General features: G+C 47.8%; 1 protein-coding gene across 3 annotated transcripts in view; it reads left to right on the top strand.

Annotated features, from left to right (window-relative positions):
* The first annotated feature begins 343 nt into the window (after positions 1 to 343).
* The window catches only part of LOC139565924 (pleiotrophin-A-like), a 70,628-nt gene continuing 48,862 nt past the window's right edge, over positions 344 to 22,109 (top strand). The window contains exon 1 of one of the 3 annotated variants that reach the window (XM_071386622.1): positions 344 to 634. The gene's annotated coding sequence lies outside the window, so the exon portion shown is untranslated. Of the gene's footprint in view, positions 635 to 18,610; positions 18,890 to 21,116; positions 21,215 to 22,109 lie in introns of those variants that run through there. The other 2 variants (XM_071386619.1, XM_071386620.1) reach the window with 2 other exon arrangements.

Genomic DNA, 22,109 nt, shown 5'->3' with positions numbered 1-22,109 from the left:
TAGAACTTGTATTCGAATGCCAAAAAACAAAGAACTGGAGGATTTAATTAATACAACCTCTTTTCTTGCAGGAAGCGATTGTTTAACTTGCGATTGTTGTTTAACTAACTGCAGAATTAATTTTTGTTTACAAAATGGACCCTCAAATAAAACATTTAGAATTATAGTTCTGCCACATATGATTGAAAACCCATTAAAAATAACAAACACGTGGCATCCTTGCACATTGAAATAAACCATTAAAAATGCATGAGTTTCTGAGGTGAAGTGTCTGTAGGTGGATAAACGCATGACGACTGGGTGAGAGTGTCGAGCTGAGAGACAGATCGCACCCGTCCAGGCTAGCTGTTGCTGCTGCTTCGCCAGCGCTGTCACGCTTCAACAGCCAGACAGGCTGTTTGGCTCCTGCAGATTAATTGTCAGGGCTAAATTAACTTTCCTTCCATCCAATTGCAACCTGAAACAGCCAGGGCTTTCGAGGCTCTGGGTTCTCGAGACAGGGGAGAAGGGCAGCACATCAGGAGCTGTCAGAAGCATCAGGAATCAGTTCACTGGGAGCACTAGACCAGGATTCATGGTGTCTGCTGTCTGAGTGGGTACAAGAGAGAAGGCTTCAGTTGGATCAGTATCAGAGGTACATTCAGTTAGATATATTTAGTTCAAACTGTAATGCATTGTGTTGTAAAATCCCTTGACACAGGGAGAAATTCACTTTGAACTGTGCATCCTATTCATATGATTCAATGAGGCAGCAGTAGTAGTAGTTGTGATAGTAGTTGTAGTATATTCAAGAAAGAGTACACGTCGACCTGAAAGACTTTTGCACAATATAGAACAATGAAATGTTCCTCAGAAAGTGCAAGGCTTTCATTATAGGGAAACATCATGCTGGTAAGGGTTGTCTTGGGTGGGTTAGAAAAAACCCTCTTTACTTTTATAAGCAGTGGCACAGACGAATAAATATTAATACTCAGCCGAGAGCTCATGATTTTTTTATGCAGCTGAGAATCTTTTAAAATTAAATTGGCATAATAGAATTTCTTTCATTACTTCATTTTGAATTAATGAGGGCCATAACATTTTTTGGGAGTTTAAACTGCGTTGGAGAGGACTTGATCCCGATAAGAAAAGACTGTATTGTGCACCTATTTGTTTTCCAGCCAGTGAAACATCCAACAACATGGAACTGAGTGGCCTCGTCTTTGACATGTTTGCCAACCTGTCAGATTGTGTGAGGTTTTTCAGGATTGAAGTTGGTCCTGTGACACATCCAGCCTGGTTGCTAGCCAACAGACCCTCAAATCACATACAGTGTGCTCCACAATAATGATGAGTGAGAAAGTTAGACCCACAAATAACACACCCCAAGACAACGTCTCACCATTACAATAACAGGGGAGGTTAGCATTTCTTGGGGGGGTATGATATTTATGCCTCTAACTTTGCCACTCATCATTATTCACGTTTCATTCAGGATTATCCGTAATCATGGTTGCATCCATATTAATGTAGACTTGTTTACAAACATATTTTATTCTTATTTACAGTAAAAGTGACTCTAAAATGACACAATACATTATTTACCATTAATTTCTATTGTGCACAAAATAATCTGAAACATCCAAAACAAACAGCAAATGAGTCACAATCTTGATGTAGTCATTACATGCTATGAATATGGGACAAAATTATTAACTATTTACATATAAGTGAATTTGTCCCAATACTTTTGGTCCTCTAAAATGGGGGAACTATGTACAAAAAGTGTTGTAATTTCTAAACAGTGTATCCAAGATGGATGAAAATACCCACAAATTAAAGCTGACAGTCTGCACTTTAACATCATATAATTTCAAATCCAAAGTGCTGAAGTACAGAGCCAAAACAAGAACAAGTGTCACGGTCCCAATACTTCTGGAGCTCACCGTAGCTGCCGATTAACGTAGACAGCCAGATACTCATTTGGCCATCGTCCTGGAGGCAATTATGAAGTGAAGAGCAGATGTCATCGGATTCTGAGCGTCTTAATAGATAACAAATAAATGGATCCAAAGAGCACCGAAGGACACTGACATTTAATCACCAGGCTGATAGATTTTAGACGCTCCACGGTGACATGCAGTGAAGAACAGAGTTACTCCCTGAGAACTCCTCAATGATTGGGTCAACAGATTGCCATCACTTTCACCTGTATTGATGGGTTCCGTTCCCTAGGCCCCTCCCCCTCTTGGTTTTGTTCGATCTCAGTCTCTTCCAGTGCCCCAGAGGTGCTCCAAATGTGTTTGTATGAAGTCAGTCTGTTTGTGTGTGTAAGAGAAATTAGATGGGGGTGTGGGGGGGCATGACGTCCACATGCTGAAGTTGGACCATACATTTTAGGTCAAAACGTTCAATCACGCAGACGGTCAGAGACTGGTCTAGACATTGTCTCCATTTGTTCTCTTACTGTCTCTGTTGGATCCAAAGTTGATAAGAGGAATTGGATAAGGACCACTGTGTAGTATGGTTCCAGACAGAAGAGATGGATGTCATGTGTTCTATCTAAACACAGTGTGTTGCTGTTTTGCTGTGTTGTGTGACACTGGAGAGGACTAGCTTGCCAGACAGTGGCAGCCCAGCCTGTCTCTGTGCTAGTCTGATCGAGATGCATGCAGTTACCTGTCCTCAATGGCCTGAGTGTTAGCTGTCAGCCTGGCTCTGTGCTATTCTGATCGAGATGCATGGAGTTACCTGTCCTCAATGGCCAGTGTGTTAGCTGTCAGCCTGTCTCTGTGCTATTCTGATCGAGATGCATGCAGTTACCTGTCCTCAATGGCCTGAGTGTTAGCTGTCAGCCTGGCTCTGTGCTAGTCTGATCGAGATGCATGGAGTTACCTGTCCTCAATGGCCAGTGTGTTAGCTGTCAGCCTGTCTCTGTGCTATTCTGATCGAGATGCATGCAGTTACCTGTCCTCAATGGCCAGTGTGTTAGCTGTCAGCCTGTCTCTGTGCTATTCTGATCGAGATGCATGGAGTTACCTGTCCTCAATTGCCAGTGTGTTAGCTGTCAGCCTGTCTCTGTGCTAGTCTGATCGAGATGCATGCAGTTACCTGTCCTCAATGGCCAGAGTGTTAGCTGTCAGCCTGTCTCTGTGCTATTCTGATCGAGATGCATGCAGTTACCTGTCCTCAATGGCCAGAGTGTTAGCTGTCAGCCTGTCTGTGTGCTATTCTGATCGAGATGCATGGAGTTACCTGTCCTCAATGGCCAGAGTGTTAGCTGTCAGCCTGTCTCTGTGCTATTCTGATCGAGATGCATGCAGTTACCTGTCCTCAATGGCCAGAGTGTTAGCTGTCAGCCTGTCTGTGTGCTATTCTGATCGAGATGCATGGAGTTACCTGTCCTCAATGGCCAGAGTGTTAGCTGTCAGCCTGGCTCTGTTTGCGTGGCTGATTTATGTCATTTCCACTCCTCCACTCGGAATGGACTCTCGCTTCCATCAAGGTAGAGGAGTTTAGACTCCTTTCGACCCAGAAATAAGTTCAATCTCAATTTCCATTCAGACACATAGCAGAAATGGGACATTTGCAAGAATGAAAGAAAACAAATAAGTTATTCTCCCTTTCCGCCGTATGCTCCCTTCTAGCGATGTTTCCCCAACAATATTGCTCTCTGCTCAGCAATTTTCTCCCAGCCAACGTATTTGTGTCTGGGAGATGACAGAGCGAACGACAGCCGGGTCTCTGGGCCTCGGGTAGGTAGGTGTGGGGCTAACCTAATGGTAGAAACAGGGATGGGATGGGGCTAACCTAATGGTAGAAACAGGGATGGGATGGGGCTAACCTAATGGTAGAAACAGGGATGGGATGGGGCTAACCTAATGGTAGAAACAGGGATGGGGTGGGGCTAACCTAATGGTAGAAACAGGGATGGGGTGGGATGGGGCTAACCTAATGGTAGAAACAGGGATGGGATGGGGCTAACCTAATGGTAGAAACAGGGATGGGATGGGGCTAACCTAATGGTAGAAACAGGGATGGGATGGGATGGGGCTAACTTAATGGTAGAAACAGGGGTGGGATGGGGCTAACCTAATGGTAGAAACAGGGATGGGGTGGGGCTAACCTAATGGTAGAAACAGGGATGGGATGGGGCTAACCTAATGGTAGAAACAGGGATGGGGTGGGGCTAACCTAATGGTAGAAACAGGGATGGGATGGGGCTAACATAATGGTAGAAACAGGGATGGGATGGGGCTAACCTAATGGTAGAAACAGGGATGGGATGGGGCTAACCTAATGGTAGAAACAGGGATGGGATGGGGCTAACCTAATGGTAGAAACAGGGATGGGGTGGGGCTAACATAATGGTAGAAACAGGGAGGGGATGGGGCTAACCTAATGGTAGAAACAGGGGTGGGGTGGGGCTAACCTAATGGTAGAAACAGGGATGGGATGGGGCTAACCTAATGGTAGAAACAGGGATGGGGTGGGATGGGGCTAACCTAATGGTAGAAACAGGGATGGGGTGGGATGGGGCTAACCTAATGGTAGAAACAGGGATGGGGTGGGGCTAACCTAATGGTAGAAACAGGGATGGGGTGGGATGGGGCTAACCTAATGGTAGAAACAGGGATGGGGTGGGGTGGGGTTAACCTAATGGTAGAAACAGGGATGGGGTGGGATGGGGCTAACTTAATGGTAGAAACAGGGATGGGGTGGGGCTAACCTAATGGTAGAAACAGGGATGGGGTGGGGTGGGGCTAACCTAATGGTAGAAACAGGGATGGGGTGGGGCTAACCTAATGGTAGAAACAGGGATGGGGTGGGGCTAACCTAATGGTAGAAACAGGGATGGGGTGGGATGGGGCTAACCTAATGGTAGAAACAGGGATGGGATGGGGCTAACCTAATGGTAGAAACAGGGATGGGATGGGGCTAACCTAATGGTAGAAACAGGGATGGGATGGGATGGGGCTAACTTAATGGTAGAAACAGGGATGGGATGGGGCTAACCTAATGGTAGAAACAGGGATGGGATGGGATGGGGCTAACTTAATGGTAGAAACAGGGGTGGGATGGGGCTAACCTAATGGTAGAAACAGGGATGGGATGGGATGGGGCTAACCTAATGGTAGAAACAGGGATGGGGTGGGGCTAACATAATGGTAGAAACAGGGATGGGGTGGGGCTAACCTAATGGTAGAAACAGGGGTGGGATGGGGCTAACCTAATGGTAGAAACAGGGATGGGATGGGGCTAACCTAATGGTAGAAACAGGGATGGGGTGGGGCTAACCTAATGGTAGAAACAGATGTGGGATGGGGCTAACTTAATGGTAGAAACAGGGATGGGGTGGGGCTAACATAATGGTAGAAACAGGGATGGGATGGGGCTAACCTAATGGTAGAAACAGGGATGGGGTGGGATGGGGCTAACCTAATGGTAGAAACAGGAATGGGGTGGGGCTAACCTAATGGTAGAAACAGGGATGGGATGGGGCTAACCTAATAGTAGAAACAGGGATGGGATGGGGCTAACCTAATTGTAGAAACAGGGATGGGATGGGGCTAACATAATGGTAGAAACAGGGATGGGATGGGGCTAACCTAATGGTAGAAACAGGGATGGGATGGGGCTAACCTAATGGTAGAAACAGGGATGGGATGGGGCTAACCTAATGGTAGAAACAGGGATGGGATGGGATGGGGCTAACTTAATGGTAGAAACAGGGGTGGGATGGGGCTAACCTAATGGTAGAAACAGGGGTGGGATGGGGCTAACCTAATGGTAGAAACAGGGATGGGGTGGGATGGGGCTAACCTAATGGTAGAAACAGGGATGGGGTGGGGCTAACATAATGGTAGAAACAGGGATGGGATGGGGCTAACCTATTGGTAGAAACAGGGATGGGGTGGGATGGGTCTAACCTAATGGTAGAAACAGGGATGGGGTGGGATGGGGCTAACCTAATGGTAGAAACAGGGATGGGGTGGGGCTAACCTAATGGTAGAAACAGGGATGGGGTGGGGCTAACCTAATGGTAGAAACAGGGATGGGGTGGGGTGGGGCTAACCTAATGGTAGAAACAGGGATGGGGTGGGATGGGGCTAACTTAATGGTAGAAACAGGGATGGGGTGGGGCTAACCTAATGGTAGAAACAGGGATGGGGTGGGGTGGGGCTAACCTAATGGTAGAAACAGGGATGGGGTGGGGCTAACCTAATGGTAGAAACAGGGATGGGGTGGGGCTAACCTAATGGTAGAAACAGGGATGGGGTGGGGCTAACCTAATGGTAGAAACAGGGATGGGGTGGGGCTAACCTAATGGTAGAAACAGGGGTGGGGTGGGGTGGGGCTAACCTAATGGTAGAAACAGGGATGGGGTGGGGTGGGGCTAACCTAATGGTAGAAACAGGGATGGGGTGGGGTGGGGCTAACCTAATGGTAGAAACAGGGATGGGGTGGGGCTAACCTAATTGTATAAACAGCGATGGGATGGGGTGGGGCTAACCTAATGGTAGAAACAGGGATGGGGTGGGGCTAACCTAATGGTAGAAACAGGGATGGGGTGGGGCTAACCTAATGGTAGAAACAGGGATGGAGTGGGGTGGGGCTAACCTAATGGTAGAAACAGGGATGGGGTGGGGCTAACCTAATAGTAGAAACAGGGATGGGGTGGGGCTAACCTAATGGTAGAAACAGGGGTGGGGTGGGGTGGGGCTAACCTAATGGTAGAAACAGGGATGGGGTGGGGTGGGGCTAACCTAATGGTAGAAACAGGGATGGGGTGGGATGGGGCTAACTTAATGGTAGAAACAGGGATGAGGTGGGGCTAACCTAATGGTAGAAACAGGGGTGGGGTGGGATGGGGCTAACCTAATGGTAGAAACAGGGATGAGGTGGGGCTAACCTAATGGTAGAAACAGGGGTGGGGTGGGATGGGGCTAACCTAATGGTAGAAACAGGGATGGGGTGGGATGGGGCTAACCTAATGGTAGAAACAGGGATGGGGTGGGATGGGGCTAACCTAATGGTAGAAACAGGGATGGGGTGGGGCTAACCTAATGGTAGAAACAGGGATGAGGTGGGGCTAACCTAATGGTAGAAACAGGGGTGGGGTGGGATGGGGCTAACCTAATGGTAGAAACAGGGATGAGGTGGGGCTAACCTAATGGTAGAAACAGGGGTGGGGTGGGATGGGGCTAACCTAATGGTAGAAACAGGGCTGAGGTGGGATGGGGCTAACCTAATGGTAGAAACAGGGATGGGGTGGGATGGGGCTAACCTAATGGTAGAAACAGGGATGGGGTGGGATGGGGCTAACCTAATGGTACAAACAGGGATGAGGTGGGGCTAACCTAATGGTAGAAACAGGGGTGGGGTGGGATGGGGCTAACCTAATGGTAGAAACAGGGATGGGGTGGGGCTAACTTAATGGTAGAAACAGGGATGGGGTGGGGCTAACCTAATGGTAGAAACAGGGATGGGGTGGGGCTAACCTAATGGTAGAAACAGGGATGAGGTGGGGCTAACCTAATGGTAGAAACAGGGGTGGGGTGGGATGGGGCTAACCTAATGGTAGAAACAGGGATGAGGTGGGGCTAACCTAATGGTAGAAACAGGGGTGGGGTGGGATGGGGCTAACCTAATGGTAGAAACAGGGATGAGGTGGGGCTAACCTAATGGTAGAAACAGGGGTGGGGTGGGATGGGGCTAACCTAATGGTAGAAACAGGGATGGGGTGGGATGGGGCTAACCTAATGGTAGAAACAGGGATGGGGTGGGATGGGGCTAACCTAATGGTAGAAACAGGGATGAGGTGGGGCTAACCTAATGGTAGAAACAGGGATGGGGTGGGATGGGGCTAACCTAATGGTAGAAACAGGGATGGGGTGGGATGGGGCTAACCTAATGGTAGAAACAGGGATGGGGTGGGGTGGGGCTAACCTAATGGTAGAAACAGGGATGGGGTGGGATGGGGCTAACTTAATGGTAGAAACAGGGATGGGGTGGGGCTAACCTAATGGTAGAAACAGGGATGGGGTGGGGTGGGGCTAACCTAATGGTAGAAACAGGGATGGGGTGGGGCTAACCTAATGGTAGAAACAGGGATGGGGTGGGGCTAACCTAATGGTAGAAACAGGGATGGGGTGGGGCTAACCTAATGGTAGAAACAGGGATGGGGTGGGGCTAACCTAATGGTAGAAACAGGGGTGGGGTGGGGTGGGGCTAACCTAATGGTAGAAACAGGGATGGGGTGGGGTGGGGCTAACCTAATGGTAGAAACAGGGATGGGGTGGGGTGGGGCTAACCTAATGGTAGAAACAGGGATGGGGTGGGGCTAACCTAATTGTATAAACAGCGATGGGATGGGGTGGGGCTAACCTAATGGTAGAAACAGGGATGGGGTGGGGCTAACCTAATGGTAGAAACAGGGATGGGGTGGGGCTAACCTAATGGTAGAAACAGGGATGGAGTGGGGTGGGGCTAACCTAATGGTAGAAACAGGGATGGGGTGGGGCTAACCTAATAGTAGAAACAGGGATGGGGTGGGGCTAACCTAATGGTAGAAACAGGGGTGGGGTGGGGTGGGGCTAACCTAATGGTAGAAACAGGGATGGGGTGGGGTGGGGCTAACCTAATGGTAGAAACAGGGATGGGGTGGGATGGGGCTAACTTAATGGTAGAAACAGGGATGAGGTGGGGCTAACCTAATGGTAGAAACAGGGGTGGGGTGGGATGGGGCTAACCTAATGGTAGAAACAGGGATGAGGTGGGGCTAACCTAATGGTAGAAACAGGGGTGGGGTGGGATGGGGCTAACCTAATGGTAGAAACAGGGATGGGGTGGGATGGGGCTAACCTAATGGTAGAAACAGGGATGGGGTGGGATGGGGCTAACCTAATGGTAGAAACAGGGATGGGGTGGGGCTAACCTAATGGTAGAAACAGGGATGAGGTGGGGCTAACCTAATGGTAGAAACAGGGGTGGGGTGGGATGGGGCTAACCTAATGGTAGAAACAGGGATGAGGTGGGGCTAACCTAATTGTAGAAACAGGGGTGGGGTGGGATGGGGCTAACCTAATGGTAGAAACAGGGATGAGGTGGGATGGGGCTAACCTAATGGTAGAAACAGGGATGGGGTGGGATGGGGCTAACCTAATGGTAGAAACAGGGATGGGGTGGGATGGGGCTAACCTAATGGTACAAACAGGGATGAGGTGGGGCTAACCTAATGGTAGAAACAGGGGTGGGGTGGGATGGGGCTAACCTAATGGTAGAAACAGGGATGGGGTGGGGCTAACTTAATGGTAGAAACAGGGATGGGGTGGGGCTAACCTAATGGTAGAAACAGGGATGGGGTGGGGCTAACCTAATGGTAGAAACAGGGATGAGGTGGGGCTAACCTAATGGTAGAAACAGGGGTGGGGTGGGATGGGGCTAACCTAATGGTAGAAACAGGGATGAGGTGGGGCTAACCTAATGGGTAGAAACAGGGATGAGGTGGGGCTAACCTAATGGTAGAAACAGGGGTGGGTGGGATGGGGCTAACCTAATGGTAGAAACAGGGATGGGGTGGGATGGGGCTAACCTAATGGTAGAAACAGGGATGGGGTGGGATTGGGCTAACCTAATGGTAGAAACAGGGATGAGGTGGGGCTAACCTAATGGTAGAAACAGGGGTGGGGTGGGATGGGGCTAACCTAATGGTAGAAACAGGGATGGGGTGGGGCTAACTTAATGGTAGAAACAGGGATGGGGTGGGGCTAACCTAATGGTAGAAACAGGGATGGGGTGGGGCTAACCTAATGGTAGAAACAGGGATGGGGTGGGGCTAACCTAATGGTAGAAACAGGGATGGGGTGGGGTGGGGCTAACCTAATGGTAGAAACAGGGATGGGGTGGGGCTAACCTAATGGTAGAAACAGGGATGGGGTGGGGCTAACCTAATGGTAGAAACAGGGATGGGGTGGGGCTAACCTAATGGTAGAAACAGGGATGGGGTGGGGCTAACCTAATGGTAGAAACAGGGGTGGGGTGGGGTGGGGCTAACCTAATGGTAGAAACAGGGATGGGGTGGGGTGGGGCTAACCTAATGGTAGAAACAGGGATGGGGTGGGGTGGGGCTAACCTAATGGTAGAAACAGGGATGGGGTGGGGCTAACCTAATTGTATAAACAGCGATGGGATGGGGTGGGGCTAACCTAATGGTAGAAACAGGGATGGGGTGGGGCTAACCTAATGGTAGAAACAGGGATGGGGTGGGGCTAACCTAATGGTAGAAACAGGGATGGAGTGGGGTGGGGCTAACCTAATGGTAGAAACAGGGATGGGGTGGGGCTAACCTAATAGTAGAAACAGGGATGGGGTGGGGCTAACCTAATGGTAGAAACAGGGGTGGGGTGGGGTGGGGCTAACCTAATGGTAGAAACAGGGATGGGGTGGGGTGGGGCTAACCTAATGGTAGAAACAGGGATGGGGTGGGATGGGGCTAACTTAATGGTAGAAACAGGGATGAGGTGGGGCTAACCTAATGGTAGAAACAGGGGTGGGGTGGGATGGGGCTAACCTAATGGTAGAAACAGGGATGAGGTGGGGCTAACCTAATGGTAGAAACAGGGGTGGGGTGGGATGGGGCTAACCTAATGGTAGAAACAGGGATGGGGTGGGATGGGGCTAACCTAATGGTAGAAACAGGGATGGGGTGGGATGGGGCTAACCTAATGGTAGAAACAGGGATGGGGTGGGGCTAACCTAATGGTAGAAACAGGGATGAGGTGGGGCTAACCTAATGGTAGAAACAGGGGTGGGGTGGGATGGGGCTAACCTAATGGTAGAAACAGGGATGAGGTGGGGCTAACCTAATTGTAGAAACAGGGGTGGGGTGGGATGGGGCTAACCTAATGGTAGAAACAGGGATGAGGTGGGATGGGGCTAACCTAATGGTAGAAACAGGGATGGGGTGGGATGGGGCTAACCTAATGGTAGAAACAGGGATGGGGTGGGATGGGGCTAACCTAATGGTACAAACAGGGATGAGGTGGGGCTAACCTAATGGTAGAAACAGGGGTGGGGTGGGATGGGGCTAACCTAATGGTAGAAACAGGGATGGGGTGGGGCTAACTTAATGGTAGAAACAGGGATGGGGTGGGGCTAACCTAATGGTAGAAACAGGGATGGGGTGGGGCTAACCTAATGGTAGAAACAGGGATGAGGTGGGGCTAACCTAATGGTAGAAACAGGGGTGGGGTGGGATGGGGCTAACCTAATGGTAGAAACAGGGATGAGGTGGGGCTAACCTAATGGTAGAAACAGGGGTGGGGTGGGATGGGGCTAACCTAATGGTAGAAACAGGGATGAGGTGGGGCTAACCTAATGGTAGAAACAGGGGTGGGGTGGGATGGGGCTAACCTAATGGTAGAAACAGGGATGGGGTGGGATGGGGCTAACCTAATGGTAGAAACAGGGATGGGGTGGGATGGGGCTAACCTAATGGTAGAAACAGGGATGAGGTGGGGCTAACCTAATGGTAGAAACAGGGGTGGGGTGGGATGGGGCTAACCTAATGGTAGAAACAGGGATGGGGTGGGGCTAACTTAATGGTAGAAACAGGGATGGGGTGGGGCTAACCTAATGGTAGAAACAGGGATGGGGTGGGGCTAACCTAATGGTAGAAACAGGGATGGGGTGGGGCTAACCTAATGGTAGAAACAGGGATGGGGTGGGGCTAACCTAATGGTAGAAACAGGGGTGGGGTGGGGTGGGGCTAACCTAATGGTAGAAACAGGGATGGGGTGGGGCTAACCTAATGGTAGAAACAGGGATGGGGTGGGATGGGGCTAACCTAATGGTAGAAACAGGGATGGGGTGGGATGGGGCTAACCTAATGGTAGAAACAGGGATGGGGTGGGATGGGGCTAACCTAATGGTAGAAACAGGGATGGGGTGGGGCTAACCTAATGGTAGAAACAGGGATGGGGTGGGGCTAACCTAATGGTAGAAACAGGGATGGGGTGGGGCTAACCTAATGGTAGAGACAGGGATGGGGTGGGGTGGGGCTAACCTAATGGTAGAAACAGGGATGGGGTGGGGCTAACCTAATGGTAGAAACAGGGATGGGGTGGGGTGGGGCTAACCTAATGGTAGAAACAGGGATGGGGTGGGGCTAACTTAATGGTAGAAACAGGGATGGGGTGGGGCTAACCTAATGGTAGAAACAGGGATGGGGTGGGATGGGGCTAACTTAATGGTAGAAACAGGGATGGGTTGGGATGGGGCTAACTTAATGGTAGAAACAGGGATGGGGTGGGATGGGGCTAACTTAATGGTAGAAACAGGGATGGGGTGGGATGGGGCTAACGTAATGGTAGAAACAGGGATGGGGTGGGATGGGGCTAACCTAATGGTAGAAACAGGGATGGGGTGGGGCTAACCTAATGGTAGAAACAGGGATGAGGTGGGGCTAACCTAATGGTAGAAACAGGGGTGGGGTGGGATGGGGCTAACCTAATGGTAGAAACAGGGATGAGGTGGGGCTAACCTAATGGTAGAAACAGGGGTGGGGTGGGGTGGGGCTAACCTAATGGTAGAAACAGGGATGGGGTGGGGCTAACCTAATGGTAGAAACAGGGATGGGGTGGGGCTAACCTAATGGTAGAAACAGGGATGGGGTGGGGCTAACCTAATGGTAGAAACAGGGATGGGGTGGGGCTAACCTAATGGTAGAAACAGGGGTGGGGTGGGGTGGGGCTAACCTAATGGTAGAAACAGGGATGGGGTGGGGTGGGGCTAACCTAATGGTAGAAACAGGGATGGGGTGGGGTGGGGCTAACCTAATGGTAGAAACAGGGATGGGGTGGGGCTAACCTAATTGTATAAACAGCGATGGGATGGGGTGGGGCTAACCTAATGGTAGAAACAGGGATGGGGTGGGGCTAACCTAATGGTAGAAACAGGGATGGGGTGGGGCTAACCTAATGGTAGAAACAGGGATGGAGTGGGGTGGGGCTAACCTAATGGTAGAAACAGGGATGGGGTGGGGCTAACCTAATAGTAGAAACAGGGATGGGGTGGGGCTAACCTAATGGTAGAAACAGGGGTGGGGTGGGGTGGGGCTAACCTAATGGTAGAAACAGGGATGGGGTGGGGTGGGGCTAACCTAATGGTAGAAACAGGGATGGGGTGGGATGGGGCTAACTTAATGGTAGAAACAGGGATGAGGTGGGGCTAACCTAATGGTAGAAACAGGGGTGGGGTGGGATGGGGCTAACCTAATGGTAGAAACAGGGATGAGGTGGGGCTAACCTAATGGTAGAAACAGGGGTGGGGTGGGATGGGGCTAACCTAATGGTAGAAACAGGGATGGGGTGGGATGGGGCTAACCTAATGGTAGAAACAGGGATGGGGTGGGATGGGGCTAACCTAATGGTAGAAACAGGGATGGGGTGGGGCTAACCTAATGGTAGAAACAGGGATGAGGTGGGGCTAACCTAATGGTAGAAACAGGGGTGGGGTGGGATGGGGCTAACCTAATGGTAGAAACAGGGATGAGGTGGGGCTAACCTAATTGTAGAAACAGGGGTGGGGTGGGATGGGGCTAACCTAATGGTAGAAACAGGGATGAGGTGGGATGGGGCTAACCTAATGGTAGAAACAGGGATGGGGTGGGATGGGGCTAACCTAATGGTAGAAACAGGGATGGGGTGGGATGGGGCTAACCTAATGGTACAAACAGGGATGAGGTGGGGCTAACCTAATGGTAGAAACAGGGGTGGGGTGGGATGGGGCTAACCTAATGGTAGAAACAGGGATGGGGTGGGGCTAACTTAATGGTAGAAACAGGGATGGGGTGGGGCTAACCTAATGGTAGAAACAGGGATGGGGTGGGGCTAACCTAATGGTAGAAACAGGGATGAGGTGGGGCTAACCTAATGGTAGAAACAGGGGTGGGGTGGGATGGGGCTAACCTAATGGTAGAAACAGGGATGAGGTGGGGCTAACCTAATGGTAGAAACAGGGGTGGGGTGGGATGGGGCTAACCTAATGGTAGAAACAGGGATGAGGTGGGGCTAACCTAATGGTAGAAACAGGGGTGGGGTGGGATGGGGCTAACCTAATGGTAGAAACAGGGATGGGGTGGGATGGGGCTAACCTAATGGTAGAAACAGGGATGGGGTGGGATGGGGCTAACCTAATGGTAGAAACAGGGATGAGGTGGGGCTAACCTAATGGTAGAAACAGGGGTGGGGTGGGATGGGGCTAACCTAATGGTAGAAACAGGGATGGGGTGGGGCTAACTTAATGGTAGAAACAGGGATGGGGTGGGGCTAACCTAATGGTAGAAACAGGGATGGGGTGGGGCTAACCTAATGGTAGAAACAGGGATGGGGTGGGGCTAACCTAATGGTAGAAACAGGGATGGGGTGGGGCTAACCTAATGGTAGAAACAGGGGTGGGGTGGGGTGGGGCTAACCTAATGGTAGAAACAGGGATGGGGTGGGGCTAACCTAATGGTAGAAACAGGGATGGGGTGGGATGGGGCTAACCTAATGGTAGAAACAGGGATGGGGTGGGATGGGGCTAACCTAATGGTAGAAACAGGGATGGGGTGGGATGGGGCTAACCTAATGGTAGAAACAGGGATGGGGTGGGGCTAACCTAATGGTAGAAACAGGGATGGGGTGGGGCTAACCTAATGGTAGAAACAGGGATGGGGTGAGGCTAACCTAATGGTAGAGACAGGGATGGGGTGGGGTGGGGCTAACCTAATGGTAGAAACAGGGATGGGGTGGGGCTAACCTAATGGTAGAAACAGGGATGGGGTGGGGTGGGGCTAACCTAATGGTAGAAACAGGGATGGGGTGGGGCTAACTTAATGGTAGAAACAGGGATGGGGTGGGGCTAACCTAATGGTAGAAACAGGGATGGGGTGGGATGGGGCTAACTTAATGGTAGAAACAGGGATGGGTTGGGATGGGGCTAACTTAATGGTAGAAACAGGGATGGGGTGGGATGGGGCTAACTTAATGGTAGAAACAGGGATGGGGTGGGATGGGGCTAACGTAATGGTAGAAACAGGGATGGGGTGGGATGGGGCTAACCTAATGGTAGACAAAGCCCTTATACTCTGCCAGGTTCATAGGGCCAACAACCAGTTTAAACTGATGAAAAATAATGAGGTAGGAACTGGACCTGCCGGAGAGAGCTATTTTTAACGTCCTCTGCTTGTGAATTGTGTTTTTGAGAGCGGTGCCCTGAGGTAATGGCGAATCCACAGTTGTTCTGGATTGAATGAATAGAATAAAACGGCTGGTGTTGACCAAAGTCCTTTTTCATTGCGTCTCGAATTCATTGTGTCTCATTTCTCATTCAATAAGTTGATAAAAATGGCATCATTGAAAGAGCTCAAGAGGGACATGCTGGGACATATAACACACTTAGGGGAGGGTATCAAATGGAGTGAGTTCATTATTGATGAGAGGAATATGAGAAGGAAGGAAGGGGATGGTGGAGTGGCATATCACCACCTGGGACCATGACTCATACTGGCGAATGACCATTGATGATGTTTTCCTGATGAATGTCTCAAATTAAAGAGTTACTTTATCTATAGTGTGACACCGATAGAAGAGGCTACATGTGAGCTGATGGTTCAAATTGGTATTTTAAGCATATAATGCAGTGCAGAGCTTCCTCTTCCTCTACCAACAACACAGGGTGGGTCCTCCTCTATAGATTGGACAATACTCAGTCCTTTCACTTTGTCTAATGCGGTAGAGAAAGGCACTTTCCAGCAATCTAAATACATTCCATAAAGAGATTAGATCTTTTCAAGCAGATATTTGATTTCAAATGAGAACCTGGATTGATAAAACAGACATTCAACAAACATTCTGATAAATACTTCGAAACCAGCATCAAAGGCCTGTCTAATAGTATGTCTAGGCTCAAGCTCCTGTTATGAAACACAAGGCTCTTTTTTCAATGTGTGTGTGTGTGTGTGTTTGTGCCCGCATGCCTGTCTGTATGGGCAGTGTTAGTCTGACGTCAGTATTGTACATGGGCTGTGGAATATCCAGTGTTAATGACTCGTTATTGATTCAGTGTGCTGTAATCTGTCGAAACCGGTCGGAACCAGCTGCCTATAAGGTCATCTGCAGCCATCTGCTCCGCAGCGGACGTATTTATCCTCCTACCACTTGTTAAAGTGCCACCATTAAGAGGATCCCACAACAAATTAGAAGTGAAATTAATTGAGAAGAGGGAGAGTTTTCAGAAAGTTAGTTTCTTTGTCGAACGCAGTTGTAGTCGACAGAAATACAGTGCTGTCGATTGAGAATGATACCAGTTAAAGTCTAACTGATCCAAACTCCTATTACTCAATAGTATTTTGACTATACTCATATCGAAATAAAAACACATCTAAAATATATTTTTATATACCTTTTAAGGATACATTAAATATAAAAAATTGGCCAAATAATGTATAATTTTTATTTTATTTAATACAGTTGAAATACATTCCAAAATTTATTACGGAATGTATTTAAAATGTATATGTATATACTGTATATGTATATGTATGTATGTAAAGTCTATATCACAATATATTTTAAATACATCTGGAAATATTTCAATGATTTTCAATAAAGGCTAAAGTGACAAAATTCTGAATTTTGACATGTCTCTCCGTGGACCCTCTGAGACTTCTAGGAAGATTTTAGCCCACGAACCCCCCAAAATAGTTCAAGTTTTCACCATCATTGTAAAGCCCTAGTTATTTCATTGCTTTGACAAAGTTATTTCTGAAGATTTTTATTTATTTCAAGTGATTAGTGATTCATTTACATCTATCCCTCATTTTAAGGTCAACACTGTTACATGAAATGAACTCTTGTTTTAAGAAACAATTTCTTTTTAAAAATGTATTTCAAAAGAAAAATTGAACATCTAATAGTCAAATCATAGTGTAAAAGCAGGTGAGCTGGTTCTACTCTTTTCTGGTGCTTTATGGTAAAAAACTGAGTGAGTTGAGCATAACACGTCAACCCTGTTACCCATAGATAGACAGGCTAGAAATGTATAGAGTGGGGGGGGGGGGGGGGCATTCAATTGCCTCTCCCTGCTGCAGTCAACAAGCTTCCTTTCCCCCTGTCACAAAGGGATTCATGGCTGATTTAACTAGTAATTACCAGATTGAGGGCCGTTCAAGTGGATTTTCCCCAGATGTGGTAAATTCCCACTCCCCACTTGGATACGAACACACCATAACCCAGCTAACCATCCACTGTAGATCCATATAATACCACTCATTGGAAGCACAAGACTTACACCTACATTTTGACATATTGTGGAGTGTTGTACGAAGAATAGTTTTTATTTAAACCGATAACTCAAATACAAAAATTATTAAAATAGCTTAGCTTTTTTGTCATTATTTAATTAAGCTGAAGAGAGGCTCTTACTACAGTAATACATTTTTTCTTTTGACATGGGAAAATGTTATAAAGTTGAACATGCTCTTTATGACAGAATGTTACATTTAGGTGATATCAAAAGTACATTTTTTACTTACCAAAACAATGTTGGGCTTAGTGGACCAAAAATAATTATCGCCATTGATCAATACGTAATCAGTAATTTAAGAAGCTGACATAGGAACCACTTTGACCACCCTGTAGACTAGATGTCACTGCCATTCATTTCTGGAATATTGTCAGTCATTACATGCATTTAAGCAAAGATGCAAATGTATGTACATGTACACTACCGATCAAAAGATACCACCCCTACCTTGTCACAACACAACTGATTGGCTCAAATGCATTAAGAAGGAAAGAAATTCCACAAATTAACTTTTAAGAAGGCACACCTGTTAATTGAAATTCATTCCAGGTGACTGCCTCATGAAGCTGGTTGAGAGAGTGTGCAAAGCTGTGTGCAAAGCTGTCATCAAGGCAAAGGGTGGCTATTTGAATAATCTCAAATATAAAATATATTTTGATTTGTTGAACACTTTTTTGGTTACTACGTGATTCCATATGTGTTATTTCATAGTTTTGATGTCTTCGCCATTATTCTACAATGTAGAAAATAGTAAAAATAAAGAAAAACCCTTGAATGAGTAGGTGTGTCCAAACTTTTGACCGTTAGTGTATTTGAAATACATTTTATGCGACATTAAATATATTGAAATGTATTTTTTCCTGTATGGGTACTATTCTCCATGCTGTTGTCCATGTTGTTCTTCATGTTGTTTATATAACTACTGTATATTAGATGACTGGGGCTATCCTGTCAGAGCCCATCTGTAGCTAACCCCACCCCACCCCAACCCACCCCAACCCACCCCACCCCACCCCAACCCAACTCAACTCAACCCAACCTCTCTCTCTCTCTCTCTCTCTCTCTCTCTCTCTCGCTCTCTCTCTCTCGCTCTCTCTCTCTGTCCCCAGTGTGACTCCATAGCTCCAGTTCTGTCTCTAAGTGCTCCCTCTCCTCCCTCCTGCCTCCCTCTCTACCCTCTCTTTCTCTCTTCTCTCTCTCTCCGAGTGCTGCTCCCATGCCAAGCGGGCCGTCCCTGGAGTGACCTTGTGGCAATGAGATCCTGATCACGAGTCAGGAAACCAAGATTTTAAGAACGCCCTCCTCTCTCAGCAACAGAAATGAGAGGGAGGGAGAGAGAGAGAGAGAGAGAGAGAGAGAGAGAGAGAGAGAGAGAGAGAGAGAGAGAGAGAGAGAGAAAACAGCTTTGTGGAGAGACAAGAGTGAGAGAGTAAGTGAAAGAAAGAGAGGGAGGTAGAGAGAGAATTAGAGAGTGACTGACAGCAGGGGTGAGGAGCAGATGAGAGGAGAGTACACAAACTATTGCAAAGCGTTGGAACAACCACCAGACCTCCAGTTCAAAGTAAGTACTTATAACCGGAGCAAGGGATGTGTGGTGGTAGTTGGGTGACCAGGAGAGATGTGGCGTGTGAAGCTATTGGGGCTGAGATGAGGAGGGAGATTTCAGAACTGTGAGAGGCAGACAGGGACTAGCAATGCTGGGAGTCTGTGGAGTATGAATGGGCCGAGACTCAATCAGATGAGTCCAACTGTAGCCTAGACAGATATGGACAATTAGTGATAGCGGAAGGAGTGTATGGGGAATGTTTGTGTTGTGGGATAGTGGAACTGGTGTCTTTGAGTTGGCAGCATCATTATTAACTCTCTGTGTAGTAAGTGTTCTCTGGCTTGCTTTGTTTTGGATGTCGTGCCACGTCCCAGGCTAATAATACACTAAATACTGCGACAAACCAAAGTATAGCTTGAGAGCCTTTTTGTGAATTTTTTCCCCCTGGATATCTCGATTATAATGTATGGTTGCAGATACTAATCACCACAAGCTATGGGTGTTGTTTTTGTATCCCTTTCAGCACACTGTTGCTGTAAACCATCTTGATTGTCCATGTGTTTTCTATGGTTTATTCAGTTCTGAAGGTGGAAGGCTCAGAGGCTCAGGTATATGAACATAAAAGCTCTTGTTTTTTCAATTACCAAAGGATTTATAATTTAAACTGGATATATTTCCCTTTCAGGCTTCGTATGTGAGACAAATAAAACAGTAAAGAACAAGAAGCTCAAAACAAGCTCATGAGGGAATGAGAACAATAGTAGAGAGAGCTGCAGGGCTTTGTGTTTACCGTCTCCTTGTAATATGTAGTGTTTGCGTTACAGTAAGGGGTTAACTCCAAAAGTAGCATTTATCCAAATACTTCGTATGCTGTAGGACTCGTTGCAAACTTCAAGACTTCTAAGAACATCTATGTTTCCTCTAGTCTAAAACCATATTTGTTTTTTCTTCATATTGTAGCACAACTGCTTGAATCACTCCATCAGTCAAGTTTCACAATTCTACAGAGGTGCACGCCCACCAGACCATAACCCATTCATTCTCCGAGCATATCATTAGACTAGTCATGTTATTGGCTTCGTTTGGTGTTCTCTTATAAAGACCTAGGCTTGCAGTGTATGTGAGTGTGTTTGACAGAGAGTATTTGTGCGTGGCCGTGCATGTGCGTGCGCATGTGTGTTGTTGGGGACAGTGTTTTTCCCAGGATATTGTAATTTGGGTCAGGCCTGACTGGAATGAGAAACCGAGGGCATCGGTATTGTAGCACTCCTATGGTTGAGCAGACCTTGCGCCTGTGTTGCCATAGTTATGTTCACCCCTGGTATAGGAACCCCAACTTTGACCAACATCTCTGGCATTCCTACTGTGTACAAAAGAGCCCTGGTCTCGATCTAGCTTTAAATGAGCTTTGGCCAGTTCATTGCTTTAGAAGTAACACACGGTGTGTTCCTAATGAAAGAGCTGGGAGATTAAACATGAGGCAATAGGTGGAGAGATGAGCTTGAGAAACCAGCTTTGGTCAGTGGGAAGTCAAGCTCATTGAGAGACCTGAGGTGGAGCTGAGCTGCCTGGATGGAAGCCAGGAGGGTGAGCTAACTCTCACATAACCAGTCCCATTTGTCAATGTGCACTGGCATTTATGTAAGGGCTGCCATTTGAGGAAGATAAGGCGAGGCACATTTTACGGATCCTGCTTTCCCTCAATGTTAAGTTGTCCCTCACATTTCAAACACTTTATATGTGCCACACTGAGAGATGCTATTCAGCATGGAACACAAAGCCAATGCATTTCACCCATCTATACAAATGCTGTGTCACATGACCGCTCTCTATGGAAGACCTGGAGCAATAAGGTAGAGAATGGTCTGTGAGATGCCTAAGAAGGCTGCTTCACAGTGGGGAAGGGAAGCACTCTCAAAGGAGCCAGGTCCGGTCTATAGGGAGCAAGTGGTTGAGAGAGAGAGAGTGGCAGGGATAAGAAAAATGCACAAAGATCCCCACTTTGAGTGGCTGGTTCATTCTTGTGGTGTACACATTGACCTCTCACATCACATGTAGGCTGAACAGAGAGGCTGTTGATGGGGTCTGGAGAGGTAGGGAGGGAGAGGGCTGCCAGACCCAAACCAGAGACGGACCCCAGTCTAGGCCCTGAGAAGCCCCTTCCCCTGTTTGCACCGAATAGCCCTCTCTGGCTGTCGTCATGCCAATGACAACCTCAGAAGTTGGCAGTACAGCACAAACAGTTCTGGGATCAAGCTGAGCTCGGAAGTGCATGGGCTGTATGCTGTTTGGTACTGTAGCTAGACTAGAGCCGTCAGCTGGGACCCTGCAATAAGAGAGGTAAGGTTCAACAGTATCCACTATTGCAGAGCTAGAAGAGGCTACTAAGATACTATGATACTAAGAGATGACTGGCTCTCTATTTCATCAAATCTTCTCAGACAATCCATAGGTAATCATGGCATGGGATTTAGTCTGAGCTGAGGGCCTGTGTCATTTAAATGGTTAAATGGTCAATTGAGGAAATGTACATATTCTAATTGAGACGTCAATTAGACAGCTATTTCATTACAACAAAACCGCAACAATTTCTGGCTTACTGAAAATCCTTAAATCCAGCTATGAGAGAATGGATTTCATAGTTTTGAAATCTGCCATTGGCCCATTGCTTGACAGAGTCTCTTTGTAGGGAGGAACACCATCGATGGCGCTGGCAATGACTCTTGTTGTGGGGAATCTGATGGGTGCATCATGTCTGTGTCCATCTGTTCGTGTGTCTGTCTGTGTTTTTGTCTTACTGTGTGTTTTATGGGACAGACTTCGAATCACATAACCACGTACATCAAACTTCAGATTCAGACCACCTTTCCACTAATGGCCAAATAATATATTCTTAGGAATTGAATGAATATTAACTGTCTGGAGAGTACCTGTATTGTGGAGAGCTAGTTTGCCTGTGGTCATATAAAGATCTGACTGTGACGTCCTGTGGAGCGCCTGTGGTTTGGTCCTTGTATCAGCTTCATTGGCTGTATAAATCCTCTGAGGAATAGTGACGGCCAGAGGCCTTCCACCCTGATCAATTAGTTCATTAGTCTCCCACAGTCACAGCTTGGCCGGCATACTCCTGGCACCGTCCCTTGGCCTCTGATTGGCCCACACTGCTGGTGAGGTCATAGGTCAGGGGGTTGATGTCTGTCTACTGTAAATACCAATTACACAAGAAAGGAAAACT

This window comes from Salvelinus alpinus, chromosome 37, assembly GCF_045679555.1.
Source record: "Salvelinus alpinus chromosome 37, SLU_Salpinus.1, whole genome shotgun sequence".
In the NCBI taxonomy this organism is placed as follows: domain Eukaryota; kingdom Metazoa; phylum Chordata; class Actinopteri; order Salmoniformes; family Salmonidae; genus Salvelinus; species Salvelinus alpinus.
Note: the sequence above shows the minus strand (reverse complement) of the source record. Positions and strands in the feature narration are given on the sequence as shown.